Below are 19865 nucleotides of genomic sequence, written 5' to 3' on the forward strand. Positions count from 1 at the left end.
ATTAGGTTTAAATTCAGAGGAAAAAGCAAAAATTAAGACTTATAAATTATTGAAATTTGATTGATTAGAGGGCTAAAAGAATGAGGCCGGCCGGGTAAAATAACCAAGCTGCTTCCACATACAGTTTTCCTCTTAATTAATTTATTGGAAAAATTATTAAAAAAAAAAAAAACTGAAACGATGAAAAATCTGCATGGAGGGCTAGAGTTTGCGCAGGTGGAGAGGGACACCAAATTGTGGTTTAATGGTGAAACCAGTGACGCAAGGGGCGTGGGCGTAGGTGGGCGAAAGCTGGAAGGAGAATGTGCGGAGTAGCATTGCCAGAAATATTTTGGCTACAAGAAGAGCAAAGTTCTGTCCGATGCATATCCGGGGTCCCCAACCGAAGGGCACGAATGCGGCCTTGCCCTTGGTCGCTTTCGCCATGCCTTCCGCGAATCGCTCCGGCTTGAATTCACCCGCGTCTTCTCCCCAAGCTTCAGTATCTCGGTGCAATAGCAGCGTAGGCAGCATGATAGCAGTGCCCTTTGGTATGCAGAATTCTCCTAGTGTTGTCTCTTCTTCCGCTATTCTCGATAACTCGATGACCGGCGGGTATAGACGCAGCACCTCGTACAAAATCATTGTTGCCTGTCACCAAGATTTTAAAATCAGCTGGTGCGTACAAAAACTTAAATAGGAATTAATTATTTAACTTACATATTTCAGTTGAGACAAATCATCATATTGGAGTTCGTTTCGGTCGCCCATGACTTGAAAAACCTCTTCCCTGGCTCGAGTTTGCCATTCTGGGTGCATAGAAAGTGCTACCATGGTCCAACAAAGCAGATTCGAACTGCTTTCGAAAGATGCCAGGTAAAATACCTTGGCTTGCCCTATTATTTCTTTTAAAACTCGACCATGGTTTCTACTGTTGTTGTTCTTGTGCAATTCCTCCAAGATTAGATCAAACAAATCTGGATCATCATTATTTATAACGTCTCGCTTTACTCGTTTCTTAATCTCATCCATAACTACGCCTCGTATTTGTCCCTCGATTTCCTTCACTCTCCTGTTTTTCTTGGTTGGCCAGTACCTAATTAATTAAACAAGGATTTCAATATAATTAATACCCTGTTACTTGTTAGTGTGATAAGATAAAATATTCAATATAACCATGTCCATTAATTTGATATAATATGAATGTTTTTGTAAAGGTTTTTGAAATTTTTCTCCCGAATTTTCACAATTTTTTTATGTGTTTTTGCATTACGTACTTCATTTGTCAAAATTTTCTAAAATTTTTGGTTTTCGAAGACGACCTCATTCAACTAGTCTTTCAAGATGTCTTAGATACTAGTGCATGTTTGAGATTGTTCATAGCGTGCAATCACTTGCTTTTTCTCCATAAAATTTTAAAATTAATTTGTGGAAGAAAAGTTCTAAATGTGGTAATTGTAGTCGTGTTATAACTTTCCCTTCACCGGGAATACTGAAAGGCCTAGCCGGATTCGCGAGGACGGCGTACTCTTTGACAAGCTCGAAAACCTTGTCGGTGGCGCCGTAGTTGGCCCTGAACAATGAGCATCCCACGGTGGAAGCTGTGAATTTTTCGATTTGAGGGGCAATATCGACCACGCCGCACGCTTCGTCGGACATCATTTTCTTGCATTCATTGAGATCTCGCAGCATTCTTGAGTTCTAGGCACAATTTCCTGCAGTATATATGTATGTATATATATATGCATGTAAGATTAGTAAGTTAATGTTAAGAAACAAAATTTTATTTGGAAAATACTACATGTATATATAATTAGGTTGCACATTGGATTACACGTTCGTTTTGAAATCACAATTTATACTTGCACTTTATTTGAAAAAAAAACTTTCAAAAGTGCATTTAAGATAATTTGGTAATTTTAAGTATAACGTGTAATCCAATATGTAACTTAACGTGTGCATGTAGCATAAGTGTATATATAACCCATTTTATTTTGTTGTTTGGAACAAAATTAAGTAAGAAAACTCTATTGTTCTATATTTCTTATTAATTAATCTGTTGAAGTTGGTGGGAATAGTATCTGTGAAGCTAGCTCAGATATGGTCATGATACGACTGTTCACGTATATGCGAAAGCACGCACATGTCAATACTAATATTAATAATATAATTGTACGTGCAACATATATAGGTATATAATTGTACTTGCAATATAAACATATATCTATTCAAGTTAAAAATATTGGCAAAAGTCAAAAGTCAAAATTTTAATTTATCATATCTTGACTTTCAACTCTCAAATATAGTATGTTTCATATATAAAAGTGTTATTTCTTTCCGAATCCTGTGACTCACATTAGAATATACACCAACGGATTTGGATTGAGCGGATTTAAGATTTCTCGCTCAAATCCATCATTTAATGTATGCGCAAAATATTGAAGTAGCTATATAGGTAGTACAAATTCAACTTTTACAATTCATTTTCTTCTGCATTTTGGAAGGATTTGAAATGACAATCAACTATAGTGTTATTTTAACCAAAACGTACCTTTACTGTGTTTAACGAGAAGGGATCGGAAACTAAAAAATAATTTATAACGACGGATATTTCGTATGGTTTCGAGAGATCAAATTTAATAATGGCAAAGAATATGTATCGATTTAATAAAAACGAAAAGCTTCAAATTAATCTGGAAATAAGATTCCAAATGAAAATTGGACTGACCTTCAACTTGTTCACGTTAAAAGCAGGCTTGAGCTGTTTCCTGGATTGGCTCCATTCTTCGGCCTCGTATCGAAGAAGCCCTTTAACGAACTTCTTCACTATCGGATTTGATACATTGAAATTTTTCTGATATGTTTGGTGTTTGTTCAACACATCTTTCACCAATTCAACATCAGTCACGAATATATTTGGTCTCGGCCCCACCCACATGAAAGAATTCTTGCCTGAAATAAATGGCAAAGAAAAGATACATACTTCAAATTTGACTAATCCGAGATTGTAGGACCGATCTATCTTGCTGCTCTAGTAAAAGTTATAGTTAATGATAATGGTAAAACTCGAATCTTTAAAACTACACCAACACTTCTTTCTATCTTGACAGAGATAATTTGAAACATACCATATTTCTTGATGGTACTCGCTATGAAGGGAAAGACGCGGGGGACTATGTCATGAGTGAGAGCAATAGGGTTAGAGTAGGCCTTTTTGCCCATGTCGGAGATTTCTTTGGCATCTCCGAAAAGAATCTTGTAAGAATTTCCTTGGAGCCCTCGTTTCCTAAGGATTTTCTCCATTTTCCTAGGTTTGAACCAAACCCAGTCCAAGAATCTCCATGCCAAAACAAGTATCGTGGACAATGCAATGTTTATCAAGATTGAACTCCACATGATTTTGAATCTTCTTTTTTTATCTTTTTTTTTCTTTTGCTCAAAGGGATGGGAAAAACCACAAAGCGCACACCCATATTTATAGTGCTCGCAGTCAGTGTGGAATGTGGATGCGTATAAAAATAATTGAAGGGAGGAATCCAATTATTTTACTTATTAATATTAATGTTCTCTAACAATCTCTTACATATGTATATACGTTAGTAAATCAGAATGCATATGAATATTTCATAATTTTTCTTTTATTTGTCGTGTGACATCGTAAATTTTGTTTGATCGATCGCTGCATGCATGTCAATTTGAATAATCTTTGCATTTTATGGCATTCTATAGTACTCGATCGATACATCGTTAGATCATAAATGTTATTTTAACCTTGTGAAAAATCTCAAGAATATGTGTACGAGTTATTATTAAAGTGAACATTTAGAATTTCACTAGTAGAAAATCTGCAATTTACTTCGTCATTTCTTATTTCGGCGATCACTGTTGTCGAAGTAATAGATATTTATCTACTTCGGTTAAAAAAACTATCGAAGTAAAATATACTTTATACTTCATCAATTAAAATAACGGGCTTCACTTATAATTTTAAGTGATATTTTACTTCGACATATGAATTTTGATGAAGTAAGATATTTGAAAATTGTAATTTTAATTTATAAGTGGAGAAGTAATAGCTTAAACCAATAAAAATACATCTTTTGTTTGAAAATTTATCAACTCTCTCCATTCTCAACACAATTGTTTCGTCATCTTCATTCTCTCCAAGCAGAAATCTGGATCTGGCTCTTCATTTTCTCCAAGAGCAAATCAATCAGCGATTGATTCTCTCCAAATCGATCACCTGGTCCAGGGCTTCCCAACAGGTTTCTTTCCCATCTTTCTTTCTCGCTGGACGCCCGAGCAGCCACTGTATTCGCCTTGTATATCCTTCATCCGACAACGAAATTTCAAACGGTTTGAGGGGTTTTCTTCCTTAAATCAGCATCTACATTTTGAGCCATGAATCACGGTACTATTTGCGCTACCAGCATTCTAGGTGCTGTATTTTGAATATCTTGCTTTGGATCGGCTTGGACGAGATATTCTGATTCACTGCAAATTCGTGGAGACTCCTGAAAGCCCTTGCTCGAATCTCGAACTCCTTGCATCTACGCAAGTGTATGATCTCAATCTCCACTTTCTTGTTTGTATTTTTTTTTTATTATTATCTTAAAACTGTTGGTGATCATTTAGGTTGATGAATCTGGATTTGTAACTTAATGCAAAATTAAGCCTGCCCGATGGGAGGAATTGGTAATGAATTTTCAGTGTTGGAGTAGTTTCAAATGCTGTCGATTTAAAATAATTTTGGGAAAAATGACGTACTTAGGTTTGAGTTTACAACTTTATTTTTATTTCTCGTATTGTAATGTTTGAGGAGAAAGGAGATGAATACCTATGGTTTTTTTATTGAATGCCATTTATTCTGCCTTTTTTTTTTTTTTTTTTACCTAAACTAGAAACTATATTCTCTTTTAGTGAATTTGATTTCTATGAAAGTATGTAACTTTCCTCAGTCCATAGCTCCATATCATTCTGAATCTGTTCTCCATATCATTCTGAACCTGTGGTATCCATAGCAGGCGTTATCTATCATTGAATATCTTAGTATAAGTGATCTGAGCCGGATAATTTTGTTGTTGGATTTTAAAATGATTTTTTTTGGGTTCTAGTTCTACTTTATGTGATGTATGGATATCTTGGATTTTTACGGCAGGTTGGAGTTTTTCATGTGAGTTCTTTGATTTGTTACAATCCTTGATTTATTATTTTAACTTGGTATATTTGACATGTGAGCTTGTTAGATGGAGAAGATGTCGCGCTGGAGTCTAGAATCTAGATTACATTATTCTGGAGTGTGTATTTCATTGATCAATCAAGTTATCAGGAAAAAGTTGATGACTTTTGTGAATTAAGAATCATGACTTGGGGTTCTTAATTTTCATATGTTTTTTGTTATATTACATGTTTCAGCTTGCAAGGCTAAGGGATCCAATCTCAGAGTTCATTTCAAGGTACATTACATGTTAATTTTATGCACCTGTTTGATGTCTTTACTTGACTGTCTCGTGTTTTTCATTGGCTATTCTTTTGTTTTATTTCACATAATTTGAATACTACTCTTTGAGAAAAGCAGGGGATCTATTGCCATTTCTGATAAGTCAACATGTCGCTTATAAATTCCCACTTGTTTGTTTTAATTTGTTCAGCAAATGATGCTACACTATGGCTCATAGAAATGAACTATAAAGTTTGATTATTTGCTTAACATGTCCAAATGCACTGATTTTTTGCTTCAGTGAGGAAATTAACCATCCATGTATTCTCTTGTTAAATAAATGTGGATAATAAAGTTGAGAAAATTTCGAGAAAATAGCTCTAGTGCTCAAGTATACTTTGTTGCTTGTTCAAAGTTTAGCATATATTTCCTCTTTTTTAAAAAGTTTTTTATGTTGCAGTTAATTTTAGTTCTAGCATGTTGGTTTCTACACAACCATATTTTCTCCCGAACTAGACACTTTAGAAACACAACAGATTGAACTTGGAGGCATATTTGGTAACAAAGGTGCCTAATGACCCCTTTCAGATTATTAACCTGACTTTGGTTTACTATCAATCTTAGCTATTGATTTTATTTTTTTCTTGGATTTCTGCTAATGTTATTATATGGTTTAATTGTAAGCGGTGAATGTTACAGCTTGTTTTCTTTGAGTTTATGGGATTTTCCAGCTCGTTCTTGTCCCTTTTTCCAGCATGGGTTTGGAGGCCTTTTGCATATCATGTTTGATTATGTTACCAGGTCACATGAATACTTGGAAAGATTCTTGCTATTCCCTTGAACTGTCTTGATTTATCATTTATATTATTTGTGGCTATTAGAAATTAAAAGGTTTTATTAATTTTTGTTTTGGCTGGACTGTATATATTTTTTTTGTTGGGTAAAAACTACTCCGATATTAGTGGAAAAAGGTCAGTTAGGCGAGAATTTTTCCAAGCCCTAACAGATTGCCACATGTTGTGGAGTTTGACTGTCAATGATACTAATTTGGGTAATGGTATTCAGGAAATACCTCTTTTATCATGATACGTTGCTCGATCTTCACATAGTGAAATGCCGCGTGCTTCGTGTTTTTGTCAGGTTATTAAGCAGCAATTTTTTTAAAATTTTAATCGATCTTTTCTATGTTATGAACCATGTTTCTTTGTCAGGTGCCCCTGCCCGAAACCTTGTCTCTGAAGCACAGCAGTATGCCACAGGTTGTTCGAAATTGTTCCCTCTTATGCCAACTTGATACAACTTCTTGTCACAAGCTCTCTGATGCTGCAAATCGTTCTGCTGTAACGTCATGCCCGCTCTTGGAATCCCTATAAAGGTGTGATTCTTCCTGGAAGTCTGTAAGTCTAACGATGTTAACGATGTTACATGTTTTGGAAGATGTTTTCCTCTTCTTTTTTTTACGTGAATTCGGGTTCCTGTTTTTTTACATGAATTCAGATTTTCCCTTTTTATTTGTGTTTTACATGTTTCGGAAGATGTTTTGTTCTTGTTGTTCGATCCATAAACTACAAATATGTATGCCAATGATTCTCACTTTAATTTATCAGTTGGAATTTTGATACATATTTTCACGCCTGCTTTTTCTTTATCCTAGAGTTCTTGCGCTCTTATCCAGTTTTTGTAATTCCCTTGCAAGTGTTTTGTTCACATTATGCCTATTGGGCACTGCCATCAAGTTCATTCTTTCCTTCCTGCAAATAAAGTTTCTGATTCAAGTTTTTGAATTTATCCCGCTTCTATTAAAAAATTCAAACAAGTCTCCGCTCGAAAACAGCGGTCCCCATTCTTCTTCAGAAAACTTAGCCTCCAGTAAGCATGATCCATGTAGTTTGATTGTATTGTTTCTTTTACACATGATAAATATATTCAATGTGCATTCAACTAAAATTTCAGGGTCACCACCAGATTCCGATCCTCATTCCTCCTCGGTCACGATCGCTGTTTCGCTCCGTAGAATTTCACTGTATTGCCTTGGACATAGATACTACAAAAATAGCAGAGGCACTGCATCTTCTTCCACTGCATCAACAAGGTGACTCTACTTTTCGAAACTATCTTAACCCGAACCAAACAAACTGGTTAACTAAGCTCGATCCTCCGAACTCTGCGTGATTTCTAAAGTGTTTAAGAACTATATTGATCCCAATCCTTTCTACTAGCAGCTAATAAACATAGTGCAGAAGTTCAATCGAAAAAAAAGTACCTAAAATGTGTTGATGGATCCTATTGGCTGGTTTTAATTCATTGCTTTGTTTTTTTACTGTACCTGAATCTCACAAGTCCCTTTCTGATGTTGGGGTTTAACAGGTTTCATGTAGATAGTCTTTAGTTTTATGAGCTTTTTCACTTGTGGTAAATTCTCACTTCTTTTTCACATGCGAATTTTAGCTTCTCTTCCATTTTTGTCAGCAAGCTACACGTTTATTAGTTCGATGCTGCAGCAAAAACTCTTCGATTGTGCTAAAGTTTTAGCCTTATTTTCACCATATGTTCTTGAAAATTTTTGGGAGCATGCTTCTCCTTGGAACATGTTGCTCTTGCCCTCCACCCCTACATTACTTGCCCAAAATCACTTCGAATGCTTTGCAAATTAAAGCCTCTGGAAGGACCTTGTCGTTTCTTGACAAAATGGGCTTGTTCCAAAGAGCATTTGAAGGATAAATTTATTGATTTTGGACCCAGCAATTATGGGTTTCAGAATTCTTGCTAATGAATAGTAAAACTCATGTTCATATCAGAAATTTATGTTGTTTCTTGAGTTTTACCCCCCATTGTAAGGTTGCATTTGTTTGCTTGTTTTCAACTTTATAGGTGTTAGAATGCTTTTGGAAAAAAAATGTCATGGATTTGAATTATTCCAGCCAAATATGACAGGGCCTATTTCTCGCATCTACTCTCCATGGCAGATGAGATGATAAGCCTTATGCTTGTATATTTTAATTGCATAACAAAATGACTGACTAATTTTGTTTCCTGTGAATTTGAGATCTAGGTTTCCATTTACAATTTTTAGACAACGTAAAATTTTTGACAAAATGATAATTTTGACTTCTCATGTTAGTAATCAAGTGCCGTGTAAGAATAATAAAAATGCATAATTTATTTTAGTTGGCTGTTTTTATCTATTTGTTTGAAACTAATTTTAGTTGCAATATTTTCAGTTAAAAGAAGCATTTTTTTCTTGGTTTAATGCCTATGTTTGATTTGACCAAATTTTTGAAATTTGTTTCCTCGTGAAGTCATTGTTGTGGATCTATTTCAAATTTGTGTTGTATAGGATGTCTTTTTATTGTGATTTTCTTTAATCATATGCGAAATTGGTGAAATTAATGGTTGCAATCGTTCATTTGGTTTTAATTATAAAATTTTTTCTTAGCTTACTTAAATCTGAAACAGATTTTTTGCCGTCTGAAATTTTTCATAAAGTATTGGCGAGAAATTTTTTAATTTAATTTCTCAAGAGCTAATTTAAATATCCATTTTCTAAATAATATTTTAGACTTTATTGCAGAAATTTGTATATATTATTTTGTTAATTTTTTATTTAGCAATTTAAATGATTGGACAGTTGTAGTAACTAGTGTTTGAAGTGGAAATCATTCATGATTGCCGTGTAATTAAAAAAGTTTATTACATTTTATTATAACTTATCGTTATTTAATTCTTTGTTGAAGATAACATTTAGAATATATATATATGTGTGTGTGATCTTCATTTACAAAATTCAAGGAAAAATAGTTTGCCTTTGTCTTGATTTGTATACTTATTGGTTTTATAAGTAATATCTATATATATATAATAACTGAGTTTTTGCTAAATATAGTAAAATCCCGCCAAAAACTTTTAGCTAAAACAGGAAACAAACTTTATTTAATTCTATTTATATGTTTAATGCACCGAAATTCATTTTAAATATTATTTATTTAGAAATAGTTTTCATTTTAATATATATCTATATATATAATGCACAAATATAATTGATTCAAATTAACTTACTTTATAATAATTTGATTTGCCAAAAACTTACGATTAAATTGGTAGATATTAATTAATATTATAAATATAATAATAAATCAATTTTCAATTTAAAATTTGCTTAATCACTTTATACAAATATAATTAATTATTTGAGTTCATATATATTTCAAAATCTCTTACAATACTATAAATAATAATGTACAAATGTATTATATAACAATTTCTTTCATTTAGTATTTTGAATTTGCTTCATAAACAATTTTATACGGAATTAAATTCGTCTGAATACATGCTCCTAACGCCAACAAACAAACTTTTCAAAAAATTATCATATATATGTGAAATCTTCAATAAATGCTATAATAATAATAATAATAATAATAATAATAATAATAACAATAATAATACAACAAAATTTTTAAGATTTCCCAATTATATATAAAATTTTCAATAAATGATAAAATTTTTGTAATTTATAATTAAAATTTATATGGGTCAAAATTCGTCTGAAAATTTGCTTCAAATCAAATTTTGAAACAAAGTACCACATATATGGGAAATTTTAATAAATTCTATATTTCAATAATAATACAACGAATTTATAATATTTCTCAATTACATATAAAATGTTCCATAAATAATACAATTTAACTATTTTAGAATTAAAATTTAGAAAGTTTACAGAATTAAGGAGGTTAAATTTGCTTAAAAAAATACATAAGATAATATTATTTGCAAAAAAAAATTGATTCGTTTTAAAATATTTATCATATTTATAAGAAATACTTATATCATTTGAGATAATCTTTAAATGGACATATCAATTTTATGTGATTACATTAAATTATTTATCTTGGTTGAGATAACTCTTACTAATAAAAAGAATATATAAAGATATTATAAAAAATCATATATTATTTTTCTATCAGAATTTTTTAAAAATAAATATTTTTCAAAAAATTTAAATTTTTGTCGATTAATAAATTTGATTAAAAATGTTAATTATTTTTTAGAATATGTTAAAAAAATTTATATCAAGGTTCTAATTAAGATACATAATATAGATTTATGGAAAGTCAATACACCAAATATTCTAGACGACGCTCTTTTAAAAAGTTTGAAAATGTAATATATATATATATATATATATATATATATAATAACTGAGTTTTTGCCAAATATAGTAAAATCCAGCCAAAAATAATTAGCTAAAAAAGGAAAACTAAGACAACTTATTTCTGTTTATGTTGTAAATGCTACGAATGGTTCAATTATTTTTATACATTATATATATATATATATAATTTATAAAGATAAGTCATATTGCATAGTTTATAACGTTTTCATTTGCTAAAATTTACACTTTAAATGTAGAAAAATAAATAATACAAATATAATAATAAATAAATTATAATTTTAAAATTTGCTCAATTAATCTATACAAATTCAATAATTTTAGTAATACGCATATATTAAATAAATGCTTTAATATATAAAATTTTAAATGATTAATATATTTCTTTAATAATATAACCAATTTAGAAGATTTAATAATTATATATAAAATGTACCGTAAATAAAATAATCACTTGATTTATTTTAAATTTTAAACATTATAAAAAGTCTTGGTTCAATTAATGCCTTCAAATAATTAAATTAATAAAATAGAAATAGATAAAATAGTGTAAACGGTGAGCATTAATTATTAATAAAGAATGTCTAACTTTAAATATAAAACCTAATAATTAAATAAACGATTCAAAACATCTATAAATAAAACTGAATATTTAAATAATCACTTAATTTATTTTAAATTTTAAACATTTAAAAAGTCTTGGTTAAATTAATACCTTCAAATAATTAAATTAATAAAATACAAATAGATAAAATAGTGTAAACGGTGAGCATTAATTATTAATAAAAATATCTAACTTTAAATATAAAACCTATTAATTAAATAAACGATTCAAAACATCTATAAATAAAACTTAATATTTAATTTAATTTAAATCTCTACATAAATACATATTTTAGTTTCAATCAAATACATGCAAATATAATACCTCCCATAATAGATTAAAAAACATATTAAAAAATCAATGCAATAATTACAACATACGATCAATATTATCACCTAAAAAAATTTTCGAACATATTTACTTTCTTTATACACAGTATCGACTAACAAATCAAAACATTCATCATTATGATTTTTTAATTTAATTTAAAATTCAACAATAAAAATTCATTGTCAGAGAAAATCTTTAAAGTGTGAGATATTCCATATTAGATTTAAAAAATGCAAGTTAAAATTGATACAAATATTGTAATAATTTTTTTACCGGCCAATCAACTTAGCAATTAAAATAGGAAAATAGGACTCAATCCCTAACCGTAAACATACAGATAAATTTTATGACTTTAAATAACTTAATAATGCATAAAAAAATTTAAACACTCGACACTAAACAATGAATATTATGAAAATTGGTAAATATTTATAACACGGTAGCTTAGGAATAATATTTACTAATTATTGTTGTAAACAAAGTAATAATGTTGAAAAACAAACAATTATGTCAATCAATACCATAATATTTGTCTTAGTTTTCTAAATATAGAACTACCAATCAAAATTTTAAAAATCAATCAAAATTATTTCTTATTTTAATTATTATATATTCAACACAAATACACATTTTACTTTCTATTTTTCGGACAAATAAGGCACATTTCACAAAAGATTAAAAAAAAATTAAAATTGGAAAATTCCATGTAAAATTATAAGAAACTGTGACCAATTATTTCACAAAATATTAAAAAAAAAACCTGAAATTTGGAAATTAAATATAAAATTATAAGACATTGTGATCAATAAAAAAATAAGCAATATTTCCTTTCTTAATAAAGTATATCATTTAAAGATTTTTCAAATCAATCAAAATAATCCGTAACTTAAATCTAACTAAATGCCAGATTTAATTTCAATCAAATAACAGCAACTAGGATATATTCCAAATTTAGATTAAAAAAATTTAAGTTTAAAAATTTATAATAAAATTGTAATATATTTAAATCAAAATAATTTTTTTTAAAAAAAATGAAAACATAGGTTATCCGTTATTGAGTCAATCCCATAAGTCATGATTCTCAAATATAGAGCATATATAGTTAAATCACTCCTCTCACATTATTCTTGAAAACATTTACCATCGAATCACAATTTCGAGAAATTCAAAACACAAGCTCAAATTCAAACTCACATATTTTCATAAGCAATTATCTCATAATCATAAAAAAAAAAATTCAAGATCGGCTATAAGGTTCCCACAATGATATAGCGAAGAACATTCAAATATATGAAAGGCTGCTGAATTTTGAAGAATCAAAATTACTATGGAGCGACTGACAAAATCTACAGATTGGCAACAAGAGACGGAAAACTAACAATCAAGCAAAAGATAATTAAGTATACATTTAATTTACTTTTTGGGATTGAATTTTTGAGTTATTCATACCGTATATTTAATGTTTGAAATACAAGTTGAAAAATTTGTCCTTACGCATCATTTTTCAATCGAACTCCTTCTGCTTATATGCATCTGAAATTGATATATAGATGGATAAACATCAACTTAAAATGATATCTAGATGTTTATCAATAAATTTTTAATAAAAATGCATTATCTACCATAGACTTAACTTTCTTGATAAGATATAAGTAGTCCTTCTAAATTGATAACCTGCAAATAAACAAAACATTGTTGAATTAATATTATACTTGTGCAGATGATTATATTAACGAATCTAAGATTCTAAGCTAACAATCACTTTAAATCATTTTCAATATATGCATATATCGAATCCTTCTAAGAGAACATTTATAAAATAATTACCTAAAATCGTTTATAATTAAAAGCAACATCTCAAAGTATTGATAAATCAAGCTGTAACATACATAACATGATGCAAATAATCAATATAAAGAATTAACATATAATAAAACTGTTTTCAGCCAACATAAATTAAGATGGTATTGACAACATCAAAATATCCATTAAGTGAGATCACAAATGGTATGATATTTTTTTCATTCGTTATTTTTTGTTATTTGTCTACTCAAATTATTATATTTGTTTTCTTTTAACATTGGTATACGTGCAGCTACTTCATCGAGCTTAGTTAATATAGATTCTTTTTCTTAAATGCCTAGCAGCTCAACTAAAAATAAATCAGATATGATTGATCTAACGATTGATAAGGTTTTTTTTTTTTTTTTTTTGCAGTTGAATTTGATTCAATTTAAATAATTAAGTTAACATATTGGACATTCAACATAGTCATGACAATCTCGACAAAAATATCTCAAAATCATCCATTGGTAAAATTATATTATATTGGTTTTATGTTGTTTTAGTTTAAAACAAGTTTATGTTGTTTTATTCAAATTTATAAAAGAATTTTTTTTAATTTTCAGTTATAACATATTTAATTTTTTTATGTTACGTATTTTTCATTTTTTTTTTTGGAATATGTGTTTATTAACAACGTCCTTTTTTATATAGATTACTGGGATATAGGAAATCCAATATACAGATGTGATTTTTGTGGTGCGATATTCTGGTATGAAAAAAGGTTATGCAAGGAAAAATACAACTTTCTCCTTTAAAAAATCTCAAAATCCTAAATACTCCATGTGTTATATGCAAGGAAAAATACAACTTCCTCCTTAAAAAAAACATCATGAAGTATTGCATGATTTTTTAAATGAAGTGGATGATAAAAGCAAACATTTTCTTGAGAATATCATATCGTACATTAGTATGTTTTATTTCACGTCGAAGGGAGGAAAGATAGATTCAAGTTTAAATCAAGGTGGCTCCGCTTCAGTGTTTAAACTTCATGGTCAAAATTATCATTTAATTGAAAGCATACTTCCATGTGAAGGTGCATCTCCGAAGTTTGCGCAGTTATATATTTACGACACAGAAAATGAAATTACTAATCGAATTTCTACTGTCAGATATGCCTTAAAATATGTCTTATTTTGTATTTATCGTATTTGTCAATTTATTAGAAAATATTCATTTATATCGAATAAACATATTTTTCAGAAAAACAGCGACACAAATAATCTGCATCTGGAGATAGTCTCTGATTTGAAGATCATGTTAAATGAAAATAATGTTTTGGTCAAGTCTTTTCGGATGATCAAAGAAAGAATGATGGTAGAAGTACAATCCGATATTAAATTACAGCTGATTGGGAGAATAGATAAGGATGGAAAACGATATAATCTTCCTTCTATTTTCGAGGTTGCTGCATTAATCGTGGGATATTTTAATGAGGCTTTGGGAGACAGAGATATTTTAGTAGAAACACAAATTGGTCAACTAAAACATATCAATGAGTTGAATCCTGCATATATCTCTCCAGTATCCTATAATTTTCTCCCTATGGTGAGGATGATTATCAAGAAGATATTCCATTCTCAGAATCCAAGTCAAGTGTTGGAGGTAGAAAAAAATTGAGTATAAGAGAATTTTTGCCTATCGACTGCATGATAGGGACATCGAATTTTCAAGTATTTTGTCTTCGAGAAAACTTTTTCAACAATTTATTGTTGATGCATACACATTGGTTGAATCTGAAAGGTTGACATATGTTCGGATGCATAAAAAACAATTGAGATGTGAAATGCACAAAGGTCTTCATGATGCGCTTTTGCGTGATGAAACAAATGCATCTACACAAAGAAAACGTATTATCTTGCCTTCTTCTTTTACTGGGAGTGCAAGATATATAATTCAGAATTACCAAGATGCCAAAGCTATATGTAAGTGGGCTGGATATCCAGATTTGTTCATTACATTTACGTGTAATCCAAAATGGCCAGAAATTATGAGATTTATCGAGGCTCAAGGATTGAGAGCCGAAGACCGTCCGGATATTGTCTCCAAAATCTTTAAAATGAATTTGGATGCCTTGATTAAAGATGTTCGAAAGAATACAATATTTGGAAATATTAAAGCAAGTGTAACATTTTTTTAAATATAATGTTTTATATATTTCTTATCTTATGATGATAATTAATACCTTTTAGTACATACAAATAATTAGTTTTTTAAATTTGTTTATATTTTAATTTTATATTCGAAATATAAATTTAATCCAATTTAATTATATTATACACAAGATATAATCCGTGCATCGCACGGGTGAAATACTAGTTATCTTGAATAATACACTTGCAGTCTACATGTGTTGATCAAATGACCTTGTGATTTGAATTTACTTAAAGTAATTGTCATCTGTTCATTAATTTGGATAATGTCTTGCTTTATTGGCGTAGTGATTCTGAGTCATCCACTTTCATTAATAAGAACTGATGTAGGTCTCTATAAATTAAACTCTATGAATTTCGGTGTTGCTTATCAGTTGTGATGTGCCTTCTAGGCTTCTTGTTTACAGGATCCATCAGGAACCAATATTACGACCAAGCTCAATTTGATGAAGCTAGAAGTGAATGGAGCGAATTCGTCTACTCCTATGTAGGTGCCTAAATTGGTCATGCACGTTGGGAAAAATCTGCGTTTTGTTTTAGTGAATTATTGGATATACTTGTTATAACACTTTTACTTTTGTGAAAATACTCGTGGATTCGTGGATGCATAATTGTGGATTGATGGATGTACTTTTGGATTTACGAATGTTCGTAGTTTTTGGATGGATAATTTATCGATCTAATTAGTATATTTTATGTTTCAGAAATATATAATTTTTACTTCATCAATCAATGTAAAAGTTGAAGCCATATATACTTTATTACTTCGTCAGTTAATGAAACTGCTGAAGTAAAGGGCATGCTTTTACTTCGCCAAATTACATAACATGTGAAGTTAAATAGAACATTTACTTCATCAGTCAATGTAAATACCGAAGTCATATATGTTCTATTACTTCGTTACTTAATGAAACTGTGGAAGTAAAATACATGCATTTACTTCGTCGGTCTACGTAAATGTCAAAGTCATAGATATTATATTACTTCGTCACATAATGAAAATGCCGAAGTAAAAGGCTTGTTTTTACTGCCTCAGTCAATGTAAATACCGAAGTCATATATGTTATATTACTTCGTCACTTAATGAAACTGCCGAAGTAAAATACATGAATTTACTTCGTTCGTTAACGTAAATATCGAAGTCATAGATATTATATTATTTCGTCACATAATGAAAATGCCGAAGTAAAAGGCATGATTTTACTTTGGAACCGGTCCAATCATGAACCGGTTTTGACTCCATGAACCGACCAAAGACTTCGGTAATTTCATGCCTAAGACTTCGGTTATTAAGCGAAGTAAAACAGTACCCTATTACTTCACGTGCATCTACTTCGGTACTTATGTATCTACGACTTCAGTTAATATGCGAAGTAAAAGACATAAATTCTACTAGTGTTTACAGTTCGTGGGCTAAAGCGAAATCTAACTAAAAAAAAAAGTAACAATAACGGAGCAAGTGTTGCATGCTAGCATATTATATCATTTAAAGATATTAATTGTGATATGAATATCTTTAAAATATATAAAATGCTCCTTGCAAGATTTTATTACTGATATGGAGGAATTTATTAATGTCATAATTTGGGAAATAATCGTTGAATGAGCTTATGACTTAGCTCATTAAACAGATAAAATAAAAATTATAATAACAACAATAATAATAGTTGCTTGATCTCATTTACTTGTACTGTTATCACATTAAAATAAAATAATTGTGATCTCGAGATTGTTAGGAAATATTGATTGAAAAACTCATAATTTTTTAGAAAATAATTCTGATGGGTTCCGTCGGTGGACTCCAAAAATAAATTGGAGGAGAAAAAATCTATACGTCACTACTTGATCATATATATCCTCAAAAACGATATCACTTTATATTATTTAATTTTATGTTTAGACAGATTTGGAAAAGCGACATAAAATAAAGCCATGACTCTAGTAGATTGGAGTCATGGCTAACTTTTGGAAATGTATAAATTAAATACATATATCCTTTAGAGTTCTATATTACAGAAAAATAGTTTCTTTCAATTTCTCTCATTGCTACGTTTAGAATTCGAGATTCAATTAAACTCACGAGTCATTTTTCTTGGTGATTAATAGCGCCTAAATGTAAACTTAGAGCCCGTTTGGATTTTGTAGAGATTTTTTAAAATAAGTGCTTTTAAAAGTTACAATTTTTGGCTTTTAAAAAAGCTCTAATTTTGGCTTAAAAAAGTGCTTATTTAAGCACTTTTTTGGTCAACCAAACACATTGTTAACTGAAAAGCACTTAAAAAAGTGCTTTTTTGGCCAGGCTTTTGAAACCAAACGGGGCCTTAATTGGAAGATGCAATTAAAATCTTGAATTTGGATCGTCTGTTGGATTTCCAACAGGTCCTATAATTCAAGACTCGCCCATTTTCTCCACATAATTAGATAGTATTATAAGCATCATCTAAATTTATTTTTTCGAATTCGAACCCTAGCCATATTGTTTTCCATTCATATTCCCTAAAAAAAACATTAATTCGTGTCCAAATTTCTTCGATCGAAAATTAATTGGTAACACTATGCTGAATTTAAGATGCTCCAGAACTTTATTAGAGTTCATGTGACCCTCTGATCTGGAGACGTTAATTAATGCCGAGACGTGAGCTATATATATCGATCTTGAACCATTGGATAAAATTTAATGGAAGCAAGAATATTGAAATATTGTCCCACATCGGAAGGATATAATTCCTGGGAGTCCTTAATATAGACAAGGGCAACCCTCACCTCTTGAGCTAGCTTTTAAGGTGAGTTAGTCCAAGTCTTATTTCTAACATGGTACATGGAATATATTTGGGAAGGTCAAACGCATTAATCTCACATGCAAAAGTACGACAATTGAATATTAATTAATTTTTTTTAGGTTTTTCAAGAAAATTAAGGGTGGTAGACCCTAAAAAAGTTTTTTTTAAAAAAACTAAAAGATAAAAACGATGGACACGAGTACTGCTAAAGTGAAATCCATCAATTGGACGTAAAAATATCAAACATATATATATACAATTTTATTATGTTGTTCACCCACAGTGTCCACCATGAGGTGACATTCAACTATTGGATGTGATGAATTGTGCATCCAATAGTTGATTGTCACCTCCTGGTGGACAACATAACAAAACTCACATATATATATATATATGGAATGATATCCCGCACCCTAGAGTATCCATGGGCGCCCAACACGTTTTTCTTTTTTCTTTGTTTAATTTTTTGTTTTGAATTTTTATTTTTATTTTTTTGGAATTTTATATTCACAAACTCATCACCATCAATACCCATGGCATCACCTTCACAACCCTACCACCGCGGCCTAAAACCTCAAAGCCGCCGCCTACCCCGGCCCACCATCACCCCGACTAACCATCATCGCCATCCCCATAGCCGCTAATCACCCACTGCGCGAGAAGATTCCTCGCAGCACCGCCTCCCACTGCTGCCCATATCCGACACACCGCCAAACTCCTCACTCACCGGCGACCTTTTGACCATGGCACGGGCGGGTTGCAAAAGACGATGAGAGATCAGATGGTAGCAGATCTGGGAGGCGACTATGGTAGCAGATATGGGGAGGCGACGATGTGGGTTGTAGATGTCACTAGTAGAAAAAATGCCTTTAATGACACACATAAATGTCATTATAAGGAACTTTTGATGATATTAAAGTTTTGGTGATATTTACAATAAATGTCCTCTATTCTAATGTCGTTTTAGCCTTGATGACATTTTGTACAAGTGTTGCAAATTAGAGATTTCAAAGCAATATAAAATGCCAAGAAATGTCACTTTTAAGGACACTTATGTGTGTCTTATACCTTTATTTATAATGACATTAAAAATTGTCACCACAATTAATTTATGAAGTCAATTTGAAATGTCATGTTAACTTCACTATTATGACATATAAATATCACTTGTTTTAATTTAAAAGAACATTGAAAAGTTTCACTATTTGCAATTTTTAAAGACATTTTGAAATGTCTTATTTTTAGTTTTACTATAACATATATAATCTATACATATTAGTTTTGACGCTCCATCAAAACACCAATAAAATTGTCATATCATGAAATAATTAGCTGTTTTTCACAAAAGTTCTCGTCAATAACAAATTAACTTAAAACATAAATAAAAACTTTCATTGAAACCAATATATAATACATTATTGTCATATTTGTCTAACTTACAAAATTCTTATATCTAAGTGGCTATGCACCAAATCCATAATTTATTTTTAGTACAAAAGCAACAAAGTGTAACCAAACGAAAAAAATCAGTTAACTGATTCATAGAATATGTTCAACGGCCACC

General features: G+C 30.2%; 1 pseudogene; it reads right to left on the reverse strand.

The window, feature by feature from the left end:
* Positions 1–201: 201 nt before the first annotated feature.
* On the reverse strand, positions 202–3375 carry LOC140861399 (secologanin synthase 2-like; annotated as a pseudogene).
* Between the last annotated feature and the right edge of the window lie 16490 nt (positions 3376–19865).

This window comes from Henckelia pumila, chromosome 4 (genome assembly GCF_033568475.1).
Source record: "Henckelia pumila isolate YLH828 chromosome 4, ASM3356847v2, whole genome shotgun sequence".
Lineage (NCBI taxonomy): Eukaryota > Viridiplantae > Streptophyta > Magnoliopsida > Lamiales > Gesneriaceae > Henckelia > Henckelia pumila.